Here is a 24116-nt window from a genome sequence, read left to right as displayed (position 1 = left end):
GCCTTACAATGCACGCGTTTGGATGTTAGGCGAGGGCAGAACTGACTGCAACTGTGATGCCCTCTGCAGCAAGAATAGGCTGTTTAGATTTAGTCATGATGAATGGTCACTGAGGTGCTGGGCTGCTGTGAATTGTATCCCAGCAAGAGCACAGGAAAAGAGGAGGGAGTCGTACACTGGCACCAAATGGGTCAATATTTCCTGGCCCATTCGCTCAAATGCTTTCACCCCGTCTCTCGATCTCCACTGACCGGGAGCCAGACACCAATAGCAGCGCAGAGAACTGGCCCTGGGAGGGCAGCGGGACAGACGTGGGTCATGGAAGGACTCAAGGGAAGGAAAGAGGAAGAGGAGCAGCCCGCTGTGCTCCAGAAGAACGAAAAGAAGTCTTTGTCTGTACAATCTACAGTTTGCTCTGTGCAGTCTGACAATCTCCTGTCCGCTGTCAAGCACTATCCCCCTTGTCTTGGTGGAGCTGTTACTGGCAGGAAATTGCTGCTACCTTGAGCGTCAGTCTGTCCACGTGTGTCAGCGTGCAGGCCTGACCTGTGGATCATCTCAGGTTTCACCTCTTAATCGTTTACATCTGTGCAGTGCAGCCAGCAACATGCTCTTTGATATCCAGCTGCAGAAAGGGTAATCTAACTCTTCCACAGAGACCTTCCTTAATGTGCAGTGCTGCACACTGTTAAAGACCATCAAAATGTTTCCTGGTTGATTCCTTACATTTTTTTCCTCCCCCCCCACCCCAGTACCAGTCACTAAAATAAAAAACAAAGGCCACAGGATGATTGTCAGACACTTAACAGCAACCAAAATGATTTGTGTTTGCAGAGGGATTTTCCAAAGTGGGAGGTGGGGGGGTGGGGGGGAGAGATGAGGTCTGCTGGTAGGTTCCTGATTTTCATGCAGCCGATTGATTCGGTTCAAATGTACTGATGATTTAAACCACAATTTACTGTCCTTAACAAGGGATTGTTCATTGAGCAGCAGCTGTGTTTGACAATATCAAATAAAGAGAAGGGTGACAAAACCACTGGAGGCTCAAACCAGGCTGGCTTATGAGAGTTAAATTGATTTTGTCACAGAGTGCTCACACAAATACAAAGTGCTTTAAACAAATCTATCTTGTTTCTGAGAGGCACTTTAATCCACAACAGCTGGTGCCAATCCAGCTGAGATATTGTGCAGCGATGGAAAAGGGATATTAAATGGGGAGTGGGGGGGGGGGGAGTCTAACCATCATTTATTCTGTTTCACCATTAGGGCATAGAGCTGGAATGACTGGGCAGCTTGAACAGTCTGTTGTTAAACTGGGCAGAACTGCACCCAAACTGAAGCAGCGATGTCAAGTAGAGTTCAGGGAGCATAAATAGAAACAAAAAGTACAGCACATAACCACAAGAAGTGTTGGCCTCTAGTAGCTGTATCATAAAATAATAACACAAGAAATAGACGGAGTAGATCATATACGCCATTGAGGCTGCTCTGCCATTCAATACGATCATGGCTGATCATAGGCTTCAACTCCATTTTCCTGTCCGCTCCCCATAATCCCTTAATCCCTGAGAGACGAAAAATCAGTCTACTCCAGCCTTAAATGGATTCAACGATGGAGCATCCACAACCCTTAGGGTACAGAATTCCAAAGATTCACAACTCTAGGTGAAGTAATTTCTCCTCAGCTCAATTCTAAATGGTCGGCTCCCTTATCCTCAGACCGTGCCCCTATGTATTAGATTCCCAGGCCAGCGGAAACAATCTCTCACAGTCTACCATATCAAGCCCCTTCAGAATCTTGAATGTTTCAACAAGGTTGCCTCTCATTCTTCTAAACTACAGAGAACATATGCCCAATTAAATCAGCCACTCATCATCCTGCAACCAGCCTCCCCCTCCCATTCCAGGGACTAATTTATGAAGCTTGCTGTGCCTCCTCCAATGCAAGTATATCCCTTTCTTAAATATGGAGGCCAAAACTATACACAGAGCTCCAGATTCCAGATAACCTCCCTTTCCCAGAGTCTGAACGAATTCCAGGATGAACTCCGTACTTGTGATTGGTCTGATACAGAGGGGGAGTACACTGTCAAGTGTGAATCAGCAGGGATAAAACTAACAAACTAGGTGCTCCAATAAATGCCCACGACCCAATCAACAAATGCCAAACTCTGCAGCCACAACCGATCTGCTTTTGCGGCTGGGACACTGGCCCGATTTTTAAAGAGGGTAGGGTCGGGGGCTGTTACAATGTGCGCCAGCCCCTGAAGGTCTGACCATCATCACCAGAACTGTTCTCACTAGCCCATCCGAACCCAGACTGATCCACCAGCTGGTAGGTGGCTGCAGATGGGGCAACAGGTAAGTGGTTGGGAGGAGAGATGGGGGGGCATGGTGTGGTGGGGTGGTGTGGTGAGGTGGTCTTCAGATATGATTGGGGGAAAGGGTGGAAGGAAACTCAGGGTAAGGGAAGCCCAAGTTTTCTTAGTAAGGCCCAGGTGAGCATCTTCACCACTCATGGTTCCATAAAGAAACCTAAAATCAAATGTAATTGGTTACCGTTCTGGGGGGCTTCTGGCCTGCGAATTCCCCCCCATCTCCTTCCCCTGATAGGTCTGTCCTGATGGGGAAGCTGTCACTGTTCCCCAGCTTTGTCCTCTAGGGTCCTGCTCACCTGTTCAAAAATAATTTTGGGACAGGATGGACAGGTAGTCCCTGACAGTGGGAGTTAAAGTCGCAGCCTGTCCGCTAGGAATAGATAGAGATTACATGACATGACATTTTAAAAAACGCCTACAAAAGGTCAACCTATCTGAAGAAACTTTAAGATGGGTGCACTCTAGAGCACTAAATTTCACACCACCACCACAATGAGGATGGGTGTGTCAATCACAAGTTCTGTTCAAATTTTCAATATGAATCTAATCTCTTTTAACTGGTCAACAATGAAAAGCCAAATGCCTTAAATTATGAATCCTACAACTGGCCGAAAGCTTGTCCACTATATTAACGGACACTGCAACACCGATGTGAGACACCCATGATTGAGGACTTCCCATCTGTAAAACAGACAAGTGAAGTGGCTGGAGAATAAAAAAGCTCACTCCAAATGTAGATAATCTCAATGAGTTTCAGCTATGACCATTACTTAACATTTTGCCACATTAGATCTCTTTACTGCTGTTGAGCCCGGGGATGTTGAACAATCCTCAGCAAAGGAATTATAATGGAAGATTCACCTTTCAAATGCATTTGTTTTGAAGACAAACCAGCAAATTGAGAGAAATGTTGTCACTTATTGTGTATTTTTTGCTTGATATTTCCCTTAATTGGATAACATGCAGAATTGAGCTTTATGAAAGAGAGACTTGCATTTATATAGCACTTTACCTGACCATTGGACATCTCAAAGCACCTTGCAACCAATGAAGTTTTTTCGACGTGTAGTTACGGTGGTGTTTATGGAACTACGGTGATTCGGTTTTTCTGTCAAGCAAAATCTAACAAAATGACTCCTAGAGAATCTTACGACAAGCACTCACATTTCAGTGTTGGGTTTGTTGTCCCAGCATATGTTCATAACGGTCGAAGGCAAAGAAGGACACTTACGACCTGAAATCCATTTATCAGTGGATTTGCATTTTTCAAAAAGATGCAACCTGCTGTACTGTCACATGGGTTTCTTTCTTTATTCTTTCATGGGGATGTGGGTGTCACTGACAAGGCCAGCCTTTGTTGCCCATTTGACCCTTGAACTGAGTGGCTTGCTAGACCATTCCACACTCCAGTGGATCCAGATCTGGAGTCACATGTAGGCCAGACCATGTAAGGATAGCAGATTCCCTTCCCTAAAGGGCCTTAGTGAATCAGATGGATTTTACAACAATCAATGATAGTTGTCATGGTCGTCATTACTGAGACTAGCTTTATATTCCAGATGTTTTTATTAATTGTCCCCAGAGCATTAGCCTGGGCTTCTGGATTACTAGTTGAGTGACAACACCACTGTCTCCTCCAAAGGGATGTGGTTTGGAGGTTAAATTGCATTGACATATACAAAAGAGTAGAAGGGGGATGTGAATAATATGAATCTAGAGGCCAAATATTACAGAGGGAGCAATTTTTTGAGGACGTTACATGATTTGTTAAAAATAGTTTTCCAGCAGTTAAAATCAGTTGTAAATCAGTAACTGGAACATGGAAAAGATCATTCATCCTGTAAACTATTATTGGCCCAGATCTTTCAGTCTCAATAGCAGTGAATACAGATGCTTGTCGCAATTGAGGATCACAATGGTATTGGAAGTTCCAGGGGGTTGACTCTTGGAACCCCAAACTTCAGTTCACCAAAATTAGCTCCCTGGGAGCCCCTGCTGATTGTCCTGCTGGGAACGGTCAGCGCTTAAACTTGGGCTGTTTGCCTGGGACAAAGCTACTTTTTTTCCAAAATGATTTATTAGCGCTGTTCCAAGCAAATGTTGAGCCGGCTCGGACCAGCTCTTTAAACCAGGTCATCCTTGGTGTTGCTAAACCTGCCACTGGAATCCTCGATTCACCCCCCTCCCCGGTTCAATCCATCCACTCCTCACACACCCAGCTCACCACCCACCACCCTGCCGACCCGCATCCTTCGCCCACCTCTCCCCCTTACTCAATTTCTCTGCTCTGAGTCCCGCTGATGCCAGAGCAGAGCTGGTGCTGCTGTTGGGGTTGGTAGTGGGAGAGTTGCGGACGTGGGGTGACGGGACGCGAGTGAGCGGCAATGGGGATGATGAGTGACACCAGAGAGGGGCGATGGTAGTGCACGGGTGGCGAGCAGCATCAGGCAACGGAGGCAGGTGCAGGGGAATGAAATGGGAGATGGGAAGACCGAGAATGAAGAATTAATTGAAAATTACCCTGGAAACATTGAGCTGAAGGCAGGTCCTTGAAGGGTGTGTCTTCAATTCATGACAACAAAGTGGGGGAGGGGGGGCTTTGTTTTGATTCAACTACACCTCGCCGCTAATCCTTACATTCTCCCTGACGATTACTCCATGCTACAGCCAGGCCAGGAAATTCCCATTGCAGCCGATGAGAAAGGTAAAACCATAATTGAAAATGCAGTCAGCCACAGCTTCACGGCTGACAGGCTGATCCAGGCCAGTGTGTTACTTTTAAACATGCGACACTACAAATCTCAATACGTAGCATAACTGTTGCTCATATTAATAATGCGAAGCTTGTGACTGAAGTTGCTGCATAGTCATTGGCTCCTAGAGATGCCAGTGATTGACAGCGGTGGAAAGGGTGAAATGGTATTAAGGAAATTATTCCTGTTGCTGAAATTGACAGATCAAGGCAGTGACAACAGCAGTGAAGTTTACTGGGTCCAATTTCAGAAAATAGTCTTTTGAAGTGCTTAAATACAAGACAAGCACTCAATTTTGAATGCTTATTAAACCATATTATCTACCAGTGAGAGAGACAGCGCTCTGATATCAGTTAATCAGGCAGAACCACTGCAGCACCCCTGTTGCTTTTGAAGATACTAGTTGCCTTAAACCCACTAATCCTTTGCCGCCCAGATGTTACCAAAGACCCACATGGTTTTAACCTAGTAAGCACAGCTGGGTAATTAATGCACTCTGTTTTTAGCATACTGGTTAACACATTTGTACTGACCTGTCTTTTAAACAGTCATTAACCCACTAATGACAACCTTATCCTGCCCTGGGAAATGCACGTGTAATATCAGTAGGGTGAAATATCACGGCATCTTTACTCTGTATGACACGCTATCACAACACTTGGTAAGTCAAGAAGTTGCCCTCTAGGTTTTAAACACAAAGTATATCTTTTTCCCCACATGCATAGCTACTTCCCACTCCAGGCTGCCATGTTACGCAGAATAAACAACACACTCTTCCCTCCCCTACAAATTCCTCACATTCCCCGCACAAAACATTGTCCGCTGTGTCCTTCACCGCACTAACACAAATACCTAAAATAGGACGGGTCAGGACTATCATCTTGTGCCAGTTGAGTCAAAACTTCAATATGCTAGCAATGATTTTCCAAAACGACTGATAGGTTTTATTATTCGCAATCTTAGTGGAGGAGTGGGAGGAATTAACTTCAGCATCACAACAATGGGAATGGTGATGTTAGCTTTGGAGTGCTCATCAGCAAAACCATTTTGATGGAACTTTCTAGTAAAGCCCTGGACTATTGCTGTTTTAAAATTCTGACAAGCCCCTCGTGTAACAGAGTTCAGTTTATCAGTTCTAGGGCATTTCAGGGACTTTTTGTTGTTGTAAAATTGCACAAATAAACGTGGAAATTGGTTTGCACTATTTAGTCCAAGTGCTTCTCCCGCTTCTACAATACTCCTGCTATTTTAGTGGAGACAGTTTTTCAAACGTTTTAATGTTTCCATTAAAATAGCAGACATTAACATGACATGAACTTGTTAAGGGTTCATGCGTCAATATTTCAGTTACATCTTTTATGTGTACAGATCTTATCTACATAGCTGCACTAGGGCAAGCTAGATAAGCAGTGAGCGGGAATGGAATCTGGTGTTAGATTAAGAATGGTGGGAGGAGGCTCTTGTGGAGTATAATCACTGGAATGGACCTGTTGGGCCGATTGGTCTGTTTCAGCGCTGTAAATTCGACGGGGGAGATAGTGGCGTAGGTAACGGGAATGCTAGTGGTGGTAAGATTACAGTACTAGTCATCCAGAGGCCGGGGCGAATGCTCTGGGGACATTGGTTCAAATCCTACCACAGCAGCTGGTGAAATTTAAATTCAATTACCGAATCTGGAATACAAAGCTCGTCTCAGTAATGGTGACCACGACAACGATCATGAGTTTTTGTAAAGACCCATCTGGTCCACTAATGTCCTTTAGGGAAGGAAATCTGACCCCCCCCCCCACCCCACCCCCACCCCCCCCCCCCTTACCTGGTCTGGCCTCCATGTGGATCCAGACCCACAACAACGTGGTTGATTCTTAACTGTCCTCTGCAATAGGCCAACAACATTCAGCTGAAGGCCAATTAGGATGCAACACCTGCTGGCCCTGACAGCGACGCCCACCTCCCATGAAAAAATATTCAAGAAAAAGTATTAATATGTAGCAGTTTGCAGCACTGTGGCAGATATCCAAATAACAGAGCAGCCAGATGCAAGCCACTTCCTTCCCTGAGATGCACCCGCAGCAGCAAAGCCACATTCACAGGTTTCCGTTTCAGCTCCATTTTCAAACCAAAGACATGAACGTCGTTTGCCATCGCTGCTTCCTGCTTGATACTGGCCAGGTCACACTCTCCTGAGCACCTTGAACAAACCCGCAACACCTCCCACAAGATGTTCATTATGACGAAAAGCAATGGCATTTTTGAAACATTTAGTGGCATGTATAATACTGCTTCCAAGGGGGAGGAAGGTCTTATTTTGTTGACCTGGCGTTGCAAGTGCACCCGAGGGCATTTCCCTCTGTTGCTACTTCATGCAAAATTGCTAAGCCAACATATTTTCGAATGCTTTATGATCTCTCTCCAGAAGCGATGCTTGTGCAAAAGTTCTCCAGAAACGTTAGGCTGCCACTAACTGACTGGAGGGAACCTCCTTCACAAGTCGAGTGTCCTTGTGGCCCAGTTTGTTTCCATGGTTTGTTTCCAGTGCATGTCAGCCAGTTCAAAATCTGCGGTGTGCTGGTTGCATCGATCTTCTGGCCACCGCACCACACTCGCTTTCTAATAATTAACGGAAGATTGAGCACGAGACTGTCAGAACCAAACCACTGCTGCAGCATCTTTGTAGTGCAGGATCTTAACTGCCACTGACAGAGACGCTAGCTGAGGTCGGTTTACCCCACTTAGACTGCAATTAGAAATCACCAACTGCAATTCTGGCAGACCGCACTGATCTTTTGTAGATCTATCCAATTAGTCCCACTCCTCTGCTTGTTCCTCAAAGCCCCACAATGTTTTCTCTTTTCATTTTTTTGCTTCCCTTTGCTTTTTAACCAGAGGGGAGGATTCAAATGATGACTCCTATTTCTGAGGATGTTGAAAGTCTCAATCAGCGACACTCGTGTAATACATTCCAAGGGCCATGTGGAACAAAAGGCAGAGAGGGGGAGATGCTATTAATAGCCAGGGTTATTGCAGCTTCTGTAAAAGAGCTTCATTGAATTAGAACTGTCCTGCATGCAGACATATTCCTCTCTTGCGGGGAAGCGCTTGGCCTCTGCAGTGACATGACTGGGACCAAGAATCCACCAGAGGGAGAATCCAGACCCAGGCAGGGTATCCCAGCATGCTGTCACTCCCTGAGGCAGCAGGTCTGAGAGTCACCCTAGCTAATGACAGGGTGGTGTTCTGCTGTCTGAAACTTATATTCAGGAAGGGGAGTCAGCTGTGTTTATTTCTAGATTGTTAGGAGTTTGGAAACATCTCTCTGCAGAATTCTTCCTTACGCCCCATCCTCGGTACAGCAAATGGGAGCATTTCTTATGTGCTCGGGAAAGGTAATAATGAAGGAAGATTGCCTGATTATTAGCTGTGCTTCATTTGCCACAAAGTGCAATGGATACATGGGGCTGGCCGACCCCTCAGACTTGAGCCACTCTTATAATTTCCTGGGGCTTTTGCAGCCCTTCATTGTGTTAGCCCTTGCTGGAACAACCAGAAGGCAATTTCGGGAATTTGTTCCATTTTAAATCAACCCTCGCTCTTAGGCAGGGGCCTGGAGACTTGGTGAAGTGTGATTTAAGTGCCTATTTGGGATGATTATAGCAGAGATGTCCTTTCTGCCTAATTACACAGACTCAGTGCAGGCAGGATCACTTCAAAGAGAATCTTCAAAGCCTGCTCTCTTAACGTGGGAGCCTCTGCCAATGGACAGGGTGAGGAAGTACCTATTTACTTTCATGAGTTTCATATTCTATAAACTGCAAAATACAGACCCAGTCAATAACCCACACCGCTGATTTTACACTTGCCTGGGGTGGTTCAGCTAAGAAAGCCTACATCTCAGTAAAATTTATAAAATTGCATACTTGGACCCTGTTTGCACCAATATGACATTTTCAGTCAATTCAGTTCAGTTCTCTCAGTAAAATGATCTCTTCATAATCTTCATTAAAAAAAAATTTTTTAAAATTTTTTTTTACATCTTTTATGCTCTCCCCACCCCCACTAGAGCTATACCTTGAGTGTCCTACCATCCATTCTTAATTAGCACATTCGTTTAGATAATATCACCAACTTTAACACCTATGTGTTCTTTTGTACTATTGTTGTTGACATCTTTTGATGATATGCTTCTATCACTGCTTGTTTGTCCCTACAACCACATCCCCACTCCACCTCTCTCTCTCTCTCTCTATCTCTCCGCCCCCCACACACACACCTTAAACCAGCTTATATTTCAACTCTTTCTTGGACTCGAACTCAAGTTCTGTCGAAGGGTCATGAGGACTCGAAACGTCAACTCTTTTCTTCTCCGCCGATGCTGCCAGACCTGCTGAGTTTTTCCAGGTAATTTTGTTTTTGTTTTGGATTTCCAGCATCCGCAGTTTTTTTGTTTTTATCTTCATAATCTATCTTTGTCTATCAGATAGTAAAGGCTTTTGCAAGATGAATGCAACAAATTTTTTTAAAGTTAATTTCATTGGGTGCCAACTTTGGCTCAGTGTTGGCAACGTCACCCCATTCCAGAGACTTAAACTCATAATCCAGGCAGATACTTCCATGCTGCACTGTTGAAAGTGATGTCTTTTGGATGAGATGAGATGTTTAAACCAAAGTCGAGTCTGCTATCTTGGGTGGAAGTGAAAAATTCCATGGCACCATTCAAAAAAGGAGCTGGGTCAGTCTCTTGGTGCCTTGGCAGTATTTATCCAATTTAAACTGGATTATCTGGTCACTTGTCTCCTTGGCATTTGTGGGATCTTGCTGTGTGCAATTTGGCTGTGCATTTCCCTATGTTCCAACAATGACTGCACTTCAAAAGCTATGAAATCATGGAAGCAAACAGAACAGGAGGCAGCCATTTGGTCTATTGTACCTGAGCTGGTTTTCGAAAGAGCAGTCATGTGTAATTTTACATCCCTGCTTTTATGGAATCGATCAATTTTCATTGGCTAGGAGGCATTTTGGAATGCCTTTAGGTTGTGAACAATGCTCGATAAGTGCAAATTATTGCTTTTCTTTCTTAATCACACTATATTACAGATCATTTCTTCCTTATTTTTGTCCTTTCCTCTACGTTGCTAAAGTTACTGGCACTAGAGCTACCCAGGTGGTGATAGGTTGTGACAGGGAAGGTTATTTGACTGTAAGTGGGAGGGAGGGTCTTGCCATTTTACACTCTTTAATTAATGTGCTAGTATATTTTCCACCAATGCAGCCTGTTGTCAGTGGGGTTGAAACCAAGTTCCCCCAATCCATTCGTAATCTATATAATCTTCTTGATCATTGGTGTTCCACAGCTCCTGTTATCTCTCCCCTATTGCCTGAAAACAACCACCTCAGAAAAGCCTCTCCAATGTTGACATTTTTTCTTTCCTTTTGCAGTCTAGATTCCCAGGGGATAATGGTCCGTGCAGGAATTATAGCTCGTCTTTCAGCACCTCACTGAGAGGAGACTGTGAGATCCCACTATGAGCAGCGAGACTGCAAAAAGCACATTTCTCTTTGCTGCTATTGTGAGTGAAACGAAGTGCAGAGCAATGCTCAGGTTGCATGGTTCCTCGCTAAAAGTGATTTTAACCGAGTGCATTTGTTACTTCTTAAAATTTTTTATTTGTTTATTCTCAAGCTCACTACCTGTTTATGGTATGATAGGTGAAGGATGCCAGAAAGATAACAGGTCACTCTGATTACAGAGTTAACATTAGAGTCTGCAAGAAAACTAACTTCACTATTGGAAACATTGGCCTTGATATTACCCCCAGCCTAGCCCATGATGGGCAGGAGGAGGTCAGGGCACAATTTAAAAAAAGTGAAATACACACAATGCTACACCAGCCTTCTGTGCATGAGTTTTTTTTTCACTGCGTGGAGTATCAGAGCATCTGAGCGTCCTAATGTGCGAGCTGGGACACTTCAATTCACATATTTAAATTGGGCTTCCACAGTGTAATTAGGAGCCCGATTTAGAACTTGCTATTGTTGATTAGGTTTCCCAGGGATCGTGAAGTTCGGCAGTGAAAGGGAGGCAGGAGCTGCTGGCTCCACAAGCCAAGTGCCTTTTACAGCATTCCCTATGGATCAGCGGGAGCAGGAGCAGCAGCAGGATGAGCAGGAGCAGGAGCAGGGCCCTTCCACAGGTCTATCAATGAAGCCTTTGGTCTCAGCGAGGCCCAATCACCAGCTTCACACCACCACCCCACCACCCTTTCCCCCACCTCACCCCCCCTCCAGCCCCTATTGCCAACCTCCCCCACAAGCAAAGAGAAAAGTGCTTTTTGCCGTCTCACTGCTCATAGTGGAATCTCAAAGTCTCCTCAGTGAGGTGCTGAAAGACGAGCAATAATTCCCGCACAGGCCATTATTCCCTGGGGACCTAGACTGCAAAAGGAAAGAAAAAATGTCAACATTGGAAAGGCTTTTCTGAGGTGGGTTGTTTTCAGGCAATAGGGAGAAGATAACAGGAGCTGTGGAATGATGGAGAAGATTAAATGGATTGCAAATGGAGTGGGGAAACTTAGTTTCAATCCCACTGACAGCAGGCTGCATTGGTGGAAAACACCAAGTTCGTTAATTAAAAAGTGTAATATGAAAAGAAACTCATTGCAGATGCTCCTGAAAATACAGATCCTCCCTCCCATTTATGGACTCAATCACGGAGCTCCTTTAAGTCCTCCTGATCCCAGGCCCCTCCCCTCCACCATCTGATTAGGAGAGTGGTCCTTGAGGGCCCCTGCCTGTGGCTCTTTCTGCCAGTGTTCCTTCTCGCTTGCCAGTCAGGCTGTTTGGACAGCTATTGGGCGAGAAACGGACAAGAACGTTAATGAGGCCCTATTGTTGAGACTGGCTAGATCTCCACTTTCTCAGCTTTGCTGGGGTTCATCAGCCATTTCTGGCCTCACTCGCACCCTCCCTGGCCCACTCCGGCAGACCCCACCTCCCGCCACACGCACCCTTCCAACCCCCACCCCATTGCTAAAAATCAGGGCCATTGATGTGGTATCTGCATGAAGTCACAATGCAAAGTTCCAAATTATGAGAGCACTTTAGCAAAGGATAGTGCTTGGTTACAACAGGTATAAGAAGGGAAACACAATAGATCAAGGGGTTAAAGTGAAAATGGGTTGCGTGTATCCACTGTACATATCCAAAAGTCATTCTGAAAAGCAGCATCATCTTTTCCTCCTCTCAAATCATTCATTATCCGGCATGTTGAGAAATGCACTAGAAACACCTTTTAATTTGGCTCACCTCAGCTTGTTCTGGTTCCTGTTGAACTTATAGTTTCCTTTTGTCCCAATACCTTTTCCTGCTTAATTTGTTATACTCATTCTACGATGGAGAGATGCCAAATTGAACTGTAAATGCTTGCCTGAACAAATAAAAAAAAAATCACTTCACGAAGATGAAGTAGTTTATAATTGTAACATAGTGCTGCTGTGAAATATTGTAGAATGTTCTATCTTGAATATCAGTGCCAAGCAATTTGTACCATGCTTAACTTAAATGAAAACTAGTTGAATTCCATATTAGGAACATTAGTTGGAGAATTCAAGGATGCCCCTCGGTCCTCAAAAGCTGAAGCTGTCAAGAGTCCCAGTGATATGGCGAAGTCCTGTGCTAACGTGGGGTCTGTCTACAGAAAGCTTGCAATTCACTACCTCAGAGCATCCAAAAGCACTGTACATCCAATAAAGTACTTTTGAAGTGCAGTCACTGTTGTAATGTAGGAAACACAGCAGCCAATTGGCACACAGCAAGATCCCACAAACAGCAATGTAATGGGGACCAAACAATATGGCTTCAGTGATGTTAATTGAGGGATAAATATTGACCAGGGAGTCAGGGACGACTCTCCTGTTATGAATAAAAATCAGGTTTGACCCAAGATTCCTCCTTATATAGCGCCTTCCCAACCTCACTGGAATAATTTAGAAAGGTAGCAACTGAAGGCATCAAAAGGGAGGAAAGGAAATCGGAGACCTAGCCAACAATGACTATTCATTAACTCCTAATGGTTGGTTCATCAGCTGTACTGACCAATGCCTGGAATCAGTTCTTAATAGTGACCAATGAACATTCAGAAAGAAGGGAAAGTCATTTCAAGCCACTTGCATGTAACTCCTTAACTGCTTGAAAACTGCACCTGAATTCACTTGATGGGGATTATAGCTGATATTTGGCTCTACCAGTAGCAATTGAGAAAGTCCTGTTCTTCCTAACGGACTGGCCAGGTGTGACTCCAGAAAGCACTGGAACAGGAGGCCAGTTTTGAAAGCGAGTTAGACTTGAATTCTGTCTTGCATTGTACGTTACTCCACCTGAACTCAGTGTTGCTGGCAAACCCACAGGGTATAGGAGCAGCATGCTGCATATTTCTTTAGTCAGAAGTAGGTTAGTATCATGACAGTAAAAGAACTGAGCAGTAATGATTTGCACCTCAGGAAAAAGAAATCAATCATCGGAATAAATGGTACTAGAAATGAGCCAAGTTGTGTACTGCCTCCCAATTAAGAGATTCCCTGCTCTGCCAGTCACTTTGGCTCCGTTACTCTGGTTATGGTTAAGTCCTGTACAATTGTATGAACAACCCTTAGGCCACTGCCTCTTTGTTACATGTAAAATAAACCCAGCTGTTCCTCTCTCAGCTGACCACGTTTAATGGGTAGATTGTTGTTCAAACCAAGTCAATAAAATGAAAAGAATTTAGGCTCCATTGGCTCCATTCCCTACAGTCAAGTAAACTCTGCCTTTGGCCTCAATAAGTGAGTGTAAATGGGAGCAGAGTAAAGTTTGCTGCTGCCTGATCTCCTCTGACCCTCAATGAACCCTACAACTCATTTTTATAATAGATGAAGTTGAAAAGTTAGTAAAGAAGCCAAAAAATTGTACATAAAGAGCAGAGAGTACTGCAATACCTACGATAACAGCAGAACGATGCTGAATTTATGAGAGGCAGCAGCTTAAACTATTATCTTCTTCCTCATTTTTTGGGGAACATCCATGTGACTCTTCTTTCCATCATGGCTGTTTAAGATAAATACTAACTTACAAAACCATTGCCATGTACAGCACAGTATAGCCCATTCAGCCCATCAGGTATTTGCTGTACTTTCATGTAGTAATCCCCAAGACGAAACTTGCTGCTCTGCTCTCTCTTCAGAGGCTTGGATCTACCTTTGCTTTAAAAGATCTTTCCCTCGAAAAAACCAACAATCTCTGATTTAAAAAAAGACTGTCACAGCTCTGTATGTAAAAAAAAAATTCTCCTTACCCCAACCTCCTTATTTTTGGTATAAATTTGGATCGGCCACCCCTCCCTTACTGACACATCAACTTAAGGTCACTGCCATTTCCCTATTTGTGCGATTTAAACTTTTTATAAAGCTAATGGGATTTTTTTTTTGCTTTATGAACAGAGACTAGGTGGTATTTTCAATCTTGCAAATGAGATGGGCTTGGGTCAGGCAGGAAATAAAACTGGTAAGAAATTTCAAACCCAGTCCCAGCGCACCTCAAACCACTTCCACTTTCAATAAAGATGTGTAGCTAACCCATTCTAAGAGGCAAGCCGGTTATTGAAATTTTCCAAGGAGAATCCATGCCTGTACTTTAACGAAGGTTCTAATTTTTAACTGTTGTCTGGGTCTCCCTGGTCTTGGGAAACCAGGTAAGTAAAAGGTGGTGATAAAGGGCTGGTCCATTAGGTAAGACCACTTATAGTGTGGCTTGTGGGCCAAGAGGGAGAGGCATGTTTCCTGTAGGTCCAATAAGGTACCCAGAAAATCCCAAACACCTCCTACTCATCGCCAAAATCTCCCCCCTCCACTGCAATCACCCTCACCACGCTTACCGTTGCTCTCTGATTTCACTCATCTCTTTCCCCCCCCCCAATCCCTCAATCTGTCATTTCCCTTACCCCACCCCCACGCCCTGCATCATACCCTCATGTCAGCTTCTCCCCAGGATCACTGAAGGTTCAAATACTCCCTTCTCATTGCTCCACAATCACCAAATCCCAGCCAAAGCACTCTGTATCCACCCACACCCCCACAATCGCTGATCCCCCCCTACACTCCATCCATCCTCTGTAATTGTTGAACCCCCTCTATCCACGTGGCACCAAACTCTCCCGTGATCACCAACACCCATCCACACTTTACCCAATGCCTGCAAACACCTAAACCCACCCATTCAAGGTCTACCCACTCCCTTCAATCACCAACCCATTCCCCAGCCCCCCTATACTCAGCCCTCATGGTGAGCTCTCCTCCCGCCAACCACAACCACCAAATCCAACTGCTACAGCTTTGTGCCACAGTGTGCCACTTTCTGACACACCGCCAACCAGGCTCACTGTCGGGCAAGGAAGCTGGAAGGAAAATAGGAACATTTCAAACGTGCCCTTGAGTTAAAAGGCCACACTGTTTGGAGAAACCTGCCCTTCCTGAACATAACTCTGCCCTCACCACTCAGAGACCGCACCTCAGCAAATTACAGGACCACAGAGTGCATAGACGAGGGGGGTTATGCTAAATGTAAATCATTGGTTAGGTCCCAAATGTTGTGCTGTGTCCACTTCTGGGAATCATGCCTTCAATGATCAGAGGAGGTGCAGAGGAGATTTACTAGAATGGAGACTTCAGAGACTCAGTTACATAAAGAGACCAGAGAAACTGGGGTTGTTCTCCTTTGGGGCAGGGAACATTAAGGTGAGGTTTGATAGAGTCATTCAAAATCAGCAAGGATTTTGAGAGAGTAAACAAGAAGCAACTGGTTCCCAAGGTAGTAGGATTGGTAACTGGAGGACAGAGATTTAAGGTTACTGGAAAGAGCAGGGCAGGAGGACTAATTGGGTAGCTCCTTCTGGCTTGCTGGGCCAATTAGCCTCCTTCTCTGCTGTATCATTTTATGGTTTTATAGGTCTTAAAAAGGTTGATTAAATCATCTTCTAACCTCTGTGCTGCTGTGAAAATAGTCCCAGTATTTCAATTCTCTCCTCATAACTGTAGATTCCCATTCCTGTCATCTTTCCCATGAACCTATGTTGTTTGCTCACTATGTCTTTAATGTCCTTTTTTATACAAGTCAGGTGCCTGAAACTGTATATGGACCCTGTTCCTTAAGATGAGGGAGTGGGGAGCGTGGTTTTTGGAGGGAATGCTGAATTCTCAGGGATGTAGAGATCCAGACAAGTTGAATGCAGGACTCATATCATTTTTCCACTCTGATCCCTGGCTGGAAGCTGGCCGGATTGGTGGGCTGTCCGGGTGTGGGTTAGGAAAGCTGCATTTCTTCCAGGCAGGTACCAGCTTGAGAAATCCCTTCAGTTCAGGTGGTTTGCCAAATCTGAAATTTGACTGATTCAACACTGCCAAGCTCATGACAAATGACTCTAAACACTAGCATTAATCCTCAATATAAAGGGGAGGATGAAAAACAATTGGAATTCTTCCAATCTGGAATTGGCGTCACAGCCAATGAAGGAGGGAAAGAACTGGGATTTGACGGTGGGGGGGAATTGGGGGATGGTGGGGTGGGGGTGGGGGTGTGGGTTGACTGAATGCAGCGTTGAGGGGAGGCCATGATTTACAGAAGGTTTGCTTCCAGGGCCGGAGGGAGCATTCCTGCTCTTCTTGGCTCATAAGCATTGCTCTAAAATATACTTGCCTCCTGCCATAAATTCTTCCTGCCTCCATTTCACTGCCTGGCTTCCCGATCCCTGGGAAATCCAGCAACCATTACATTTTATTCAGGTTCACAACTGCACCATAGGGGCTCATTTAAGTATTACAATGACATGTCCTGCCTCTCCAAAAATAGGACCCAGACATGCCATAAAAATGGCAGCAGACATGTAGGTGGTGGGTTGATTTTGTATTTCACAACTTTTAATTTTTAACACTTTGGATCGTCTCCCACCCTTTGAAGGCAGGGGTCGGGGTAATACCGAGCCCATGTAGTATTTTTGCATTTTGTTATTTCCGTGGGCCCTTTTACTTTTATGCTCCTATTTATAAAACTCAAAATGCACCTGGCATTTTGTCTATGGCTTGGCCATCCCACACTCACATTGGCAGGGAATAATGTATAACTTAAAATGACTGACCTCGTATACTTTTCATAAAGTGCCAGGGCACAAGCCATGCTCAAATTAGCCACCGCTCTCCGCCCATTTGTTCAAGGTGGCTGTCACCGGTGCAGCTAGCTGGTTTTAGTATTAAACAGCAGAAACGGAACTTGTAATCACAGCCTGGTGCATAGTGGATCTGAAAATGTTAGGGCTAGGGCCAGCCCCAACATGCTCATGCTCACAGCTTGTAATTGGAAGAAATGAATTCTGTAGCAAAATTAAACAGTCTGAGTGAACAGGAAAACCAGGGAGAGAACCATTAATCCAATTCCTGGGCTTTTGCTTTGATGGGAGAAAGTCTCCCCCACCCCTTATTTATTTAATCCCCTCTAATTTGGTCACTTAATCCCATAAATTATCTCAATGGCAGGCTTTTAAATACTTTGGGCAGACGTAAAGTGGGCTGTAATGATTCTGGGTTTGACTCTTCCTCGTTCCCATCTGTCCGGTGACACCAAACTGAATAAATGCGCAACAGTGGGGTGAAATCTACAGTCAACCTCTTATCACAAATTCACCTTGGTGGGTCAGTGAATCACCATCAGCTTCCCCACCCCAATAAACATCTGCATGGCAAGAACCAGAGTTTCAAGTTTCTGTACTGCTGAAGAGAACTGCAGGCAATCAGCTACAGTCTCTAAATTGTGTTTCTGGGTTAGTGTAGACAAAGCTACAGGGGAGGTAGTGGCATAATGGTAACATCACTGGACTGGTATTCCAGTGACCCAAGGTAATGCTCTGGGGAACCGGGTTCGAAAGCCAACATGGCAGATGCCGGAATTTGAATCCAATAAAAATCTGGAATTAAAAGTTTGATGATGACTGCAAAACCATTGCAGGTTGTTGTAAAAAACCCATCTGGTTCACTAATGTCCTTTAATGCCGGCCTTACCTGGTCTGGACCCACAGCAATATGTTTGACTCTTAAATGCCTTCTGAACAAGGGCAATTCACATCTCATGAACAAATAAAAAGAACACCATACAGGCAAAAAAGAAAAGAAACAAATCTGCTGTGTATCGTTACTTTCCCCCTTTCCTTGTTCAACCTGTCACGGTGAGTGGAGTACCAGGGATGGGGGGAGAGATTCCTTTTTGTTGACTGTAGCAAAATGACTTGTAAATGAATATCCATTTATGATCTCTATTATCAAAGCAAGAGGATAGAACTTCCATTTATATAGCGCTTTTCATGACCTTAGGACATCCCAAAAGCTACAAACAATGAAATACTTTTGAAGCAGATTCCCTGTTGTCATGTAGGAAATCAGTTTGCACACAAGTTCAATGTGATAATAACCAGTTCATCTATTTTTGGCAACACTGGTTGAGTGATAAATATTGGCCAGGTCAATAAAGCCAACAGACAAATATGCCCCCACCCCTTCTTCCCTGTGGGCGGAATCTCTACAGAGTATGTTGTCTGACCTGGACCGTCAATGTCAATGCCAATGCCAGGACCACCAAAATAAAAGCAAAATACTGTGAATGCTGGAAATCTGAAATAAAAACAGAAAATACTGGAGAGACTCAGCAGGTTTGGCAACACCTGTGGAGCGAGAACCAGGGTTAACGGAGCTCCGAAGAGTCAATGGGCCCAAAATATTAACTCGGTTTCCCTCTTCACAGATGCTGCCAGTCCTGTTGAGTCTTTCCATCATTTTCTGTTTTTATTTCGAATCCTCAGACCATTAGGACATTTGTTACTTGCCGCATGAAACATGCCTTTTTGGGTGAACTAAAAGCTTGTGTGTTCCATATTTTGTACCAAATGGAATAGCTGGGAGGAATGACTAATTGCAAAAAAATTCTCTCTCTTTCCAAATTACCATCTGAAGCTTACGACAGAACTGGTGGCTAAGAAAACTAATCTTCTTCACTATTTATCTTAGTTAATTTCAATAAATCGTTGATGTTAGTTTTGCAGCTTGATGCAAGGTAACTGGCCCTCCTGTATACATTTCAGGCTTAACTGATCTTTCATTTACCATTTACAAGGCTTTGCATTGAATTCTAACTGTTCCTACCCACGCTAATAGTTTCAGTTGAGAGCTACTCCTACAGTGAATATTGTATCATTGTGAAAACAATGGCAGCACTGAACAGAAACAGCAACTCTGCTCAGTGGTGTGAGATTACAGCCAGGGAGAGACAAAATTCACAAGGGAATCAGTCATAACTGTTGCAAAATTGTGATCAAAAGTCCCTGAAGGCCAAATATCTAAGGCAAAACTGCATAACCAACTACTGGCTGACACCTCTCTTTGAAATGGCAGAATGCCTCTTCTATTACAACAGAAAGTGTGGGTTGAAAATGTACGATATACGGTGAGAATATTATTTCATTAGCAGTTCATTAACTACCTAGATAACAGGGGAAAAACACCCCATTAAAGAAATGTGTTGAGTTGATTTTCCGTTTTGCATATATGGGCATAATGCGAGTGAAACTGATCTCCATCGCTAGCGTAAATTGGGATCATAGGCTCCAGATCAGAATGTTCTGCCCCAAGTCCAGTGGCTGGCAGGAAAGTCAGTGTGATTCCCACTGGGTGGCGGGGCAGCTGAACATGCGCGATGTTCCACTGGTAAACTCATTAATTATGCAGCCATGAGGAGCTCGGCGAATGTGGTGGCGGGGTGGGTAGGAAATCACCAGCCCCCCAGTTACCTCACAGGGTCCAAGGTTCGGCCGCCATTTTTAAATGGCACCCGGACAGCCGTTCACTCAACGCAGGCCAGGAGCTCCGCATTATTCCCCCCAGAGTCCTTGCAGCTGCAGCTCATCCCGGAGAAGCTGACCGACGTGAGCAACCGCATCCCGGGACCTACGAGGGGGCCTCCAGCTTTGCCTTTCGCTCATCTCTAGATGAGAGCACTGCCTGAGATACACCCATGGTCGGGCCAATGCTCGCCGTTGCAGTGGTCCATGATCGCCAGCCTCTGGCCCTTATAGAGGCCCCGCTGCCTCTCGCTGCTCAGGCCATTGCTCCTCCTGGCCCCGTGCCAACGCCACCATCCAGGACAAAGCTGCCAGCTAAATCGGCACCCCATCCATCACCTTAAACATTCACCCTCTGCACTAGGCACTGTGGCTGCAGTGCGTACCATCTACAAGATGTATGGCAGCAACTCACCAAGGATTCTTTGACAGCACCTCCCAACATCGGCTCTTTAGCAGGACAAGGGCAACAGCTGCATAAGAACACTGCCACCTGCAAGTTCTCCAACCGTTCGATGATTCTAAAGTCATACACCATTCATGGCTTGGAAATATTGAAAATAAGCCATTGGGGAACAGAGCTATTCACTTAGAGACTTTGCCGTTGAACTGAATGACCAGTGTTGCTAACTTGTATTTGCCACATGCTTTATTACACTATACAGATACTAATTTCAATACTGAACATTGTCTGCAGGGTTACCATAACTAAAAAAAAATTCATTAAATACTGAAAATAAAAAACAAAACTTGATATGTCTGGCTAACCAACACTTACTTTTTTAACCCAACATGCTAATTTTAAGTAATTTTAGTTTCATTTATTGATAATTAAAAATTACTGTTCATGAATGGGAACATCGATAGAAAGGATGATTTCCCTGGCCTGGCGCTCCTGGCAGGGAGCTGTGCTCAAAGGGAGAGCAGGTCAGAAAAGCCCTACCTCTTCACTTACACTCCTTTCAAGGGCAAAAGCAAAGTCTGGAAGAGAAACAGAAAATGCTGGGACAAAACTCAGCAGGTCTGACAGCATCTTTGGAGAGTTAAACGGAGTTGACATTTTGAGTCTGTCTGACTCTTCTTCAGAGCATACAGGTCACATGGACTCAAAACGTTAACTCTGTTTCTTTCTCCACAGATGCTGTCAGACATTCCGAGTGCTTCCAGCATTTTCTGCTTTTCTCTCCCTTCAAGGGCAGTTTCCCTTGGAGTGAAGGACCAGTGAATTGCCCTTTAAACTATTCCTCTTTTTTTTTTGTTTCTCAGTGCGAAGGATCCATCTACAACTATTAATCTATGAAGAATATCAGACAAAAATCAAAAAGCTGTGAAAATATTTTTCTTGTTGCTACATTTCTGGCCCAGATGAGTTATCCTGTCGTGGTACTTTATTTTTGAACAATATACTTTATTCATAAAATATCTGGAAGAACATTACAAAACATTTCTAAATCACCATCACAAAAATGTACAATCAGATTCAACTTTTACACATGGATCACGAGGGACTTCAATACAATCAATGAATATTACAGTCATTTCAATATGGTCATTACAGATAGTCAGGCAGTGCAATGGGATTGGAGTTATCAACATACATCATGTTGCACTCTGAGGTGCTTCAATACAATTATGATACAATTAGTGTTCACTACATACATTCATTGTGAGCTGTACAACCCAAGGGGCTCTCAACAGTTCCCAGTCCCTTGGTGCCCTATGGCAGAAAGGTCTTAACACAGCGACCCTTCCCCATTGGGTCTTTGCGGCAGCTGCCCCAAGCTTTAGTGTGTCCCTCAGCACGTAGTCCTGGACCTTGGAACGTGCCAGTCTGCAACACTTGGTCAGGGACAACTCTTTGCACTGAAAGACCAACAAGTTTCGGGCAGACCAAAGAGCGTCTTTCACCAAGTTGATGATCCTCCAGCTGCAGTTGATGTTTGTCTCGGTGTGTATCCCTGGGAACAGCCCATAGAGCACTGAGTCCTGTGTCACAGAACTGCTCGGGATGAACCTCGACAAAAACAACTGCATCTCTCTCCAGACCTTCTTTGCAAAGGCACAATCCACAAGGAGGTGAACAATGGTCTCTTCCCCACCACAGCCACCCCAAGGGCAACATGCCGAGGGGGTGAGACTCCTGGCGTGTAGGAAGGATCTGACAGGGAGGGCCTTTCTCACCACCAGCCAAGCTACGTCTTGGTGCTTGTTGGAAAGTTCTGGCGATGAGGCATTCTGCCAAATGACTTTGACAGTCTGCTCGGGGAACCATCCCACAGGTTCCACCCTCTCCTTTTCCCGCAGGGCCTCTAAGACGTTACGTGCCGACGACTGCCTGATGGACTTGTGGTCAAAGGTGTTTCTCTGCATAAATTTTCCCACGAGGGACAGGTGGTACAGCACGGTCCAACTACTTGGAGCGTTCCACGGCATCGTGGCCAGACCCATCCTTCACAACACCGGGGACAGGTAGAACCTCAGCATGTAGTGACACTTGGTGTTTGCGTACCTAGGGTCTATGCACAGCTTGATGCAGCCACACACAAAGGTGGCCATCAGTATGAGGGTGATGTTGGGCATGTTTTTTCCCCCCTTATCTAGAGGCTTGTAAATCGCATCCCTGTGGACACTATCCATTCTTGACCTCCAGATAAAGCGAAAGATGGCTCGGGTGATCGCCATCGTGCAGGAGTGTGGAATGGGCCAGACCTGCGCCACGTACAGCAACAGCGAAAGTGCCTCACACCTGATGACCAGGTTCTTACCCGCAATGGAGAGGGAGCGTCGCTCCCACATGCCCAGTTTCCTTCTCACCATAGACACTCGCTCCTTCCAGTTTCTAACGCGTGCCCTGGTTCCTCCGAACCATATCCCCAGCACCTTCAGGCCATCAGCCCTAACAGTGAACTGGACAAAGGATCGGTCAGCCCAGCTCCCAAAGAACATGGCCTCACTTTTCCCACGATTTACCTTGGTTCCTGAGGCCTGCTCGAACTGGGCGCAGATGTGGATCAGTCTGCGCACCGACAGGGGATCCGAGCAGAAGACGGCGACATCGTCCATGTACAGGGAGGCTTTGACTTGAGTGCCTCCACTGCCTGGGATTGTCACTCCTCTTATTCCCGGATCCTTCCTGATGGACTCAGCAAAGGGTTCTATGCAACACACAAACAGGACAGGGGAGAGAGGACAGCCCTGCCTGACTCCAGATTTAATCGGAAAGCTATCTGATTCCCACCCATTGATTGAGACTGTGCTACTGATGTTAGTGTAGAGCAGTTGGATCCAGTTGCTGATTCCCTCCCCAAACCCCATTTTGGAGAGCACATCCACCATGTAGGTGTGCGATATTCTGTCAAAGGCCTTCTCCTGATCCAGGCTGATGAGGCAGGTATCCACACCCCTGTCCTGTACATAGGCAATCGTATCCCTGAGCAGCATGAGGCTGTCAGAGATCTTCCTGCCTGGCACAGTGCAGGTCTGGTCAGGGTGGATCACCAATTCCAGAGCGGATTTGACCCGATTGGCGATGACTTTGAACAGAATCTTATAGTCCACATTCAACAGTGAAATGGGTCGTCAATTTCTAATTTCCTCCCTTTCCCCTTTGTGCTTGGAGATGAGGGTGATGATGTCTTTCCTCATGGATTCTGTCATGCTGCCGGCCAGGAGCATACTCTTGTACACTTCTAGCAGGTCTAGACTGATCCAGTCCCACAGAGCCAAATACAACTCCGCCGGCAAGCCGTCGCTTCCGGGAGTTTTACTCTTCTCGAAGGACTCAAGGACCTTAGTCAGTTCGCCAGGAGTTAGCGGTTTGTCCAGGCTCTCATGGTACTTAGTGTAGTAGCTGTTGTGGAACAAATGGATTCTCCTGTTGTGTTACATTTGCTTCACAGATTTATCCTTCAAAAGTTGCCACTTTTTAGATAGGATCACTGAATAGGGGGTGTTCATAAGAACAGCAGAATGTAACAGTAAGTGCTCATTTTTTAATGTGTGCGTGTGTTGTGTTGGTACTGGACCAATCATCATAATAGACAGTAGAAGATAGGTGTTGCTGGAGGTGAAATTGGTCCT

General features: G+C 45.1%; 1 protein-coding gene across 3 annotated transcripts in view; it reads right to left on the bottom strand.

Annotated features, from left to right (window-relative positions):
• Positions 1 to 24116, bottom strand: part of b3gntl1 (UDP-GlcNAc:betaGal beta-1,3-N-acetylglucosaminyltransferase-like 1) — a 320936-nt gene that overhangs the window by 211871 nt on the left and 84949 nt on the right. The window contains exon 1 of one of the 3 annotated variants that reach the window (XM_041217354.1): positions 17292 to 17399. The exons of the other annotated variants lie outside the window; for them this stretch is intronic. The gene's annotated coding sequence lies outside the window, so the exon portion shown is untranslated. Of the gene's footprint in view, positions 1 to 17291; positions 17400 to 24116 lie in introns of those variants that run through there. 3 annotated transcript variants of the gene reach the window in all.

This window comes from Carcharodon carcharias, chromosome 22 (genome assembly GCF_017639515.1).
Source record: "Carcharodon carcharias isolate sCarCar2 chromosome 22, sCarCar2.pri, whole genome shotgun sequence".
NCBI lineage: Eukaryota > Metazoa > Chordata > Chondrichthyes > Lamniformes > Lamnidae > Carcharodon > Carcharodon carcharias.
This window is presented reverse-complemented; position numbering and strand designations above follow the sequence as displayed.